The following is a 6,914-nucleotide window of genomic DNA, read 5'->3' as shown; positions in this document are numbered from 1 at the left end:
GAGAAACCCTGTCTCGAAAAACCCCCCAAAAAATAAATAAATAAAAATAAAATAAGTCTTTTCAGGGCCAGGAGGATGGCTGAGTTATAAAGGGCTTGCTCCGTTCAGATCCCCAGAAGTCACAGAGTAAAAATGCCTGGCATGGTGCCGTATGCCTATAACCCAGCACTGGGAGGCAGAAACAGGGGGAATCCTGGGGCTCACTGGTCAGCTAGCCTTGCCAAACTGGTGAATTCCAGACCTCTGTCTCAGTGGAGGATGTGGTTAGCATTCTGGCTTTAAACGCACCTGCACACAAGCCCCACCCCCCACAAGGGAGCCTTAGTCTCCTGCTCTACCCAACTCCCATCCCCTATGAGTGCAGCAGCTCAATGTCTCCTGCATTAGCTGCTTCTTCCCGTCACACTTGGTGTTTAGCTAGTTTCTTAGAGATAGGGTTTCACATAGCCCAGGCTAGCCTGCAGCTGCCTCCAGTTCTTCAGCACTATGGTTACAGGTATGTACCACGGTTACAGGTATGCGCCACATTTTTTGGCGTCCTCTCTGCATAACACGAACGTCTTTCACACAGTGGCACTTGAACTGTATCACGGAATCGGGCGGACCTGAGCCAGGTGGAGCTGAGCTGCCCAGGACCCGTGGTTTCCAGCAAGCCACCCAATTTAGTGGTTCGCCCATGCAACAAGAAACTGATGATGCAGGACCACAGGCACCGGACGACAGTAAACAGTTACTGCCCCCCCCGCCCGCGCCCCTGCAAATTCGGTCTCAAATCCTAGCAACTCATGTGTAAGGAAATTAAACATGAAGATTCTTGGCAGACCCTTGGGTTTTGAGACACAGTCTCACCCTGTAGCCCAGCCTGGTCCGAACCTCACTATGCAGCCAAGGTTGCCCTCAAAACTCCCAGCAATCCCCTTGCCTCAGCTCAAAAGTGCTGGCACCACACTCGGCCTCAGGCAACTCTCGAAGTGTGCTATTATTCCCTGCATGCAGGAGTTTCCCGATAATCTTTTTCCTCTCTTTCACATCCAGACACAGGGCCCTAACTCATGTTACCAAGCCTGGAGGCACACCATAGAGCCCCAGCAATCCAAAGGCTCAGAGTGCCTCTCCACCCCAAGGCTCACATCCTTATTCAACCTGGGACTCCCATCGCAATGTGGGATTATAAAATAAATAATTTAAGAAGGCTGCAAACATTACAGCTCTCCGTGCAACAGCCAGGCGGATGTGCGGAGTCCAGGGTCTGCCAGCAATGTCTTCAGATGTCTTCATGGCCAGAAGCCCAAAAAGAAGATAGGTCCTACTGTTAGCCACTAATGTTCGGCTTCCTGTGGCCACCAGGCATGAGGCTGCTGCTGGCGGCAACCGCGGCAATGCTCAGCCCCATCTATGAGCTGGGGTCTGCACTGCTGTCTGTGACCAGCCAAGTTCAGGGGCAGGAGGATGCTCAACGGACTGGGGTGAGATGTGGAGCCAGTGCTTGCTCTGTGCAAAAACTCGCTTCACAGACAGCCTCCTGCAAGGTCTTGCCGGGACACTGCAGCACGCCAGTCCCAAAACAATTGCTTTCTCGCCTGTCCCCCCACATAGCCAGAGACAAGACTGATGTGCCCCCCCCAACCTCAGAGTCAGGCGTTTCTACTGCAAAGGAGATTGGCCAAGCGACCACACCCTCTTCCACGCATTCTGCAGGGCTTCACAAGAAGTTGGCTCAGAGAAGGTGTCTGCAGGACCAAGGTCACAAAGCCAGCTGGCCAGAACCGGGATTCGAACCGGGAGCATGTGGGAGCTGCCAAAGCCGTGCAGAATGGGGTACGGATTTGCATCGCCCACCCGTGGGCCCTCGCCCCTCCGAGAGTCTCTCGCACACCTCACTCCACTCGAGCCTGCGCTCCTTACCTAGCGCCCGCTTATTGCCACGGCCGCCGATGCTGTTGCTGCCGCTTCTGCGGGCGATGTCGCCTCCTCCCGCTAGCCACCCCTCCCGCTAGCCGCCCCGCCCGAGGCCCGGCCCCGCCCCCCAGCCCGACCCCCTCCTCCATCCTCTCGCGAGAACCAGCTAGTGGGACTACGCCCGTCTTTGATGCGCCTGCGCACTCCTCTCCACCCGCGCCCCATGCCAGCCCGTGCCATGTGGCGCCTTATTTACGGCCAGCGATTGGTCCCACCCACCATCCACTGGGAGCCCCGCCCCTTCCACAGCCACCAATCCGAGGTGAGGGCGTAGCTGATCTCACGAGGCGGGGCCGGTCTAGCGATTCGAACTCCAGTTTGGGCAAAGCTGGCTGACAACCGTGTCTGAGTTTATGGGGCTAAAGAGAGAGCATGCAGGTAAAGCTCTTAGTGAGAGCGAGGCATGGTGTCTCAGGCCTTTCACCCCAGCTACATCTGGGCGCTGAGGCAGTAGGATGGAAAGTTCCAGGCTAGCCTTACTTAATGAGATCCTCTTCTCAAAAGCCAACCAAGGTTCGGGGAGAGGGCTCAGGGGGTAGAGTGCTGGCCTGGCGACTGTGAGATCCTGTGTTCGGAGCCCTACCACCCACGCTCATGAGCCAGGCTCCGCGGTGCCTGCCTGTAATGCCAGCGATGCCAAGATGGGCATTGACAGAGCGATCCCTGGAGCTTGCTGGTTGCCCAGCCCACTCTATTGTTGAAGTTTCAGACCAATGAGAACTCTGTCTCAAATAAAAGTTGGAAGGTGCCGAGGTTATCTTCTACCCTCCACACACCGCATGGGACCACCTCCACAGAGCAAAGCAAGCATAGTGGCGCACACCTGGAACCCTAGCACTGAGCAGCCTTCTCAAAGCAGGGGACTCTTGATGCCAGCAGACTCTCCCGGAGCCCAGGATAGAGACCTCTTTTTGTAGCAATCTGACAGGATGGCAGAGGGCAGAGCCTAGCAGGATTGATTATATTTCAGTGGTGGGTGATTCCCAGCTTACTACTAGGACTCAGATCTTACAGCTAACTACCCTGAGTTGCCCAGTGTGCGCATGACCGGCTCAGGCTCCTATGCGGTTCTGGAGGCCACAGCAGGAATCCAGGTCCCAAGCAGGCTAGTTCTGACAGAGAGTTCTTGCAGAAAGCTTGTGGGAGGCTTTTCCGGTCCTGTGTGCTTCTGCAGGCAGGATCAGGACCACCCCATGATCTCATTTTATTGCTACTCTACTGACCCAGTGCCCAAATAAGGTCACTTCTGAGGCACTGGGAGCTAGAGAGCCAACATCTCATTCTTTTGCACGGGGGTGGGGTAGGGATGGGAGGGGGGGAATAGAACACAGTAAGTTTCAGGATGAAGTGTGACTCTGGGTAGAGTGCTTGCCCAGCCCTGGGTTCCATCCCTATTAGTGCGTAAACAATGCATGGCGGGACACATCTGCAACTCCAGCACATTCTGGAGCTGGAGACAGGAGGATCAGGATCAGCTTTGGATACACAGTGAGCTTGAAGGTAGCAGTGTCTCCAAAACAAAGTATAAATGTCATGCAATAAGTTTGTTGTTGTTTGTTTTTGTTTTTTTGACAGGATCACTCTATGTAACTCTATTGTGGAACCAGGCTGGCCTAGAATACACAGAGGTCCACCTGCCTCTGCCCCTGCCTCTCGAGTGCTGGGATTGAAGGCATGCATCACTATGCCTAAACAATACGCCTGCATTTTATTTAGGCAGGTGTTTCACTCACGTATAATTCCAACTCTTGGGCAATGGAGGCAGGATGGCAAGTCTGAGGTCAGCCTGGGCTACGTAAATGTTATTTTCTATTACATATCAGCTGGAATGGTTTACGCCAGTATAAACAACTCCAAATGTAAGTGAAATGGCAGAGCAAGTGGGTGGCCTTCCATGGCAGGTGGAAGTGCAGCATTGTGTGCCCCTTTGAGAAGCTGTGTGTCAGTGCCGCACAAAACATACATCTGCCTGGGGTGGGCAGGTGGCTCAGTGAGGAGGAGCAGTGCTGGCTGAGAATGCGTTAAGGATCCAGGTTTGAACCCCAGCAACCATGTGAAAGACTGGGCCTGGCCCCATGCATGCCTACACCCTCAGTGCTGAGGAGAGGAGAGGAGTAGAGCCAGGAGGCCGAGGGAGCTTGCCGGCCAACACCCTAGCTCCAGGTTCAAATGGAGACCCCTCTCTCAAGGGACTAACATAGAGTGTGATAGATCAGCCTTGGGAACATTATGTTAAGGCGTGTTACTTTTGTTTATGTTGCTTTTGTTTAACTCTGTGAAGCTGTGATACTTTGTCTAAAACACCTGATGGTCTAATAAAGATCCAAACGGCCAATAGCGAGTTAGGAGAAAGGACACTCAGGGCCGGCAGGCAAAGAGAATATATAGAAGGAGAAATCTGGGGAAAGGTTGGGAGGAGTAGTAGCCCAAGAAGGAGGAGGACATCAGGGGCCAGCCACCCACCTACACAGCAATCCTTGGAGGAAACGTAAGATTTAAAGAACAGTCCGGGCAGTAGCAGCACACACCTTTAATCCCAGCACTCCGGAAGCGGAGGCAGGTGAATGTCTATGAATTCGAGGCCAGTCTCGTCTACAAAGAGAGTTCCAGGACAGCCTCCAAAGCTACAGAGGGAAAAAAAGGGAAGAAGGAGGAGGAGGAGGAAGAAGGAGGAGGAAGGAGGAGGAGACAACAATGACAGAGGCCAAAGGGTAGATGGGAAAATATAAGTTAAAAAAACAAGGCCAGAAACAAGCCAAGCTAATGCAGGATGTTTATAAATAAGATTTGGGAGCTGGGTGGCAGGCCTCCCAAAAGAGTCCAAAGAAGATAATATCATACTACCACAGATCAGGGCACTTCAGGCCTTTACTGCTGCATGCACGGGCATGGGCACACACCCTGCACACACACACCCTGCACACACACACCCTGTGCACACACAGCCATGCACACCCATAGCCATGCACACACACACGCCCTGCATACACATGCCCTGCAGATACACACACAAGCCTTGCATACACAGTCCTGCATGCACACAGCTCTGCAGGCACAGAGCCCTACACACACACACACACACACACACACCCTGCACACACACAGGTGCTGTTCTAGCTTGCTTTCCATTGCTGTGATAACGAATGACCAAAAGCAATTTGGCAGGGGTGGGAGTGGAGAGTGGGTATTTTAGCTTACAGGTTACATTCCATCACTCAGGGAAATCAAGGCAGGAGCTTGAAGGTAGGAACTGAAGCAGATCAATGGAGGCCCTGTCTTGCTTCCCCTGGCTTGCTCAGCCTACTTTCTGATAAGACCCAGCCCCCCTGACCCAGTGGTGAAACCACCCACCCATATCTGTCTAGGCCCTCCCATATCGTTGGACAATCAAGACAAAGCCCCCACAGACATGTCCACAGGCCAATTGGGTTTTTTTGTTTTTGTTTTTGTTTTTTTGTTTTTTTTTTCAAGATAGGGTTTGGAGCCTGTCCTGGAACTAGCTCTTGTAGACAAGGCTGGACTCAAACTCACAGAGTTCTCTGCCTCCCAAGTGCTGGGATTAAAGGCGTGCACCACCACCGCCCAGCTGGAGATAATTTTTTTTTTTTTCGATTTTTGAGACAGGGTTTCTCCGTAGCTTTTTTGGTTCCTGTCCTGGAACTAGCTCTTGTAGACCAGGCTGGTCTCGAACTCACAGAGATCCACCTGCCTCTGCCTCCCAAGTGCTGGGATTAAAGGCGTGCGCCACCACCGCCCGGCTGGAGGTGATTTCTTAACTACAGTTCCTTCTTCTCAGGTGTGTCTAAATGTGTGTCCAGTGACAAAAATTATGTCAGACATATGCACACATGCTACAGGCACGAGCACGTGCACGCGCGCACACACACATATACACAAATACACCTTCCTGGTGATTCCACAAACCTTCTTCTAGCTATCCATCTAAGGAAAGTCTGTAAAGGAACATCTTCATGCTTTTCATCATGGATTAACAACGCCAGTTTCCATAGTTTAGTGATGATCATGCTTGCCTAACACACAGGCGACTCAAACTTGAGACAACCCAAATTTTCTTTTTTTTTCTTTCTTTAAAGATTTATTTATTTAATATACATTGGGAATTTGCCTTCATATATGTCCGTATGAGGGTATAGGTCCCCTTGGAGCTGGAGCTACAGACAGCTGTGAGCTGCCATGTGGGTGCTGGGAATCGAACTCTGGTCCTCTGGAAGAGCAGCCAGTGCTCTTAACCACTGAGCCATCTCTCCAGCCCCAACCCAAATTTTCTGTTCCTTTTAAATCTGTTATTGTATTTCTGTCTGCGTGGATGTTTGCTGTGCATATTGAGGTCAGATGACAATTTGCTGCACTGGTTTCTCAACCATGTAGGTTCTGGCATTGATCTGAAGTTCCCAGGCTGCGCAGCAAGTGCCTTTAACCCCTACACTCTTTTCATTTCTCCTCAATTTGCAAACCCACTTCCTAGAGGACAACATGCAGAAACTTTCTGACTCTGAAATGGCTACATGGTGTCCAAGCATTTACAGGTGAAGAGGTAGAAGTTCAAAGAACTGGACCAACCAGCGGAAGGCACACAGTCCTGTAAGTGACAGAATTGGACCCTAATCCTATTTTTAGACTCCAAAACTTGAGCTACGCAACTATCCAATGGCTTCTGGGTAGGGAATGCATATATCAGAAGAGGTCAATTGGGTCTGGCTGTGCCCTGGACACAATACAGATTCTTCTTTGTGTGTGTGTGTGGTTTTTTTGGGGGGTGGGGTGGCAGATGGAGGTTGTTTTGTTTCAGTGCTGTGGATGAATGGGTTCTGGGCAAGAACATAGCTAGTAAGTGCTCTGCCACTGAGCCACACCCCAGCCCCTCACTGGGGGATTCTAGGCAGGGGCTCTACCACTGAGCCACACCCCAGCCCCTCACTGGGGGATTCTAGGCA

At 51.8% G+C, this 6,914-nt stretch overlaps 1 protein-coding gene across 1 annotated transcript in view; it reads right to left on the bottom strand.

The window, feature by feature from the left end:
- Positions 1-1,976, bottom strand: part of Chst12 (carbohydrate sulfotransferase 12) — an 18,744-nt gene extending 16,768 nt beyond the window's left edge. The window contains exon 1 of the mRNA XM_005367982.2: positions 1,906-1,976. The gene's annotated coding sequence lies outside the window, so the exon portion shown is untranslated. The remainder of the gene's footprint in view (positions 1-1,905) is intronic.
- Positions 1,977-6,914: the final 4,938 nt, after the last annotated feature.

This window comes from Microtus ochrogaster, unplaced genomic scaffold, assembly GCF_000317375.1.
Source record: "Microtus ochrogaster isolate Prairie Vole_2 unplaced genomic scaffold, MicOch1.0 UNK27, whole genome shotgun sequence".
In the NCBI taxonomy this organism is placed as follows: Eukaryota; Metazoa; Chordata; class Mammalia; order Rodentia; family Cricetidae; genus Microtus; species Microtus ochrogaster.
Note: the sequence above shows the minus strand (reverse complement) of the source record. Positions and strands in the feature narration are given on the sequence as shown.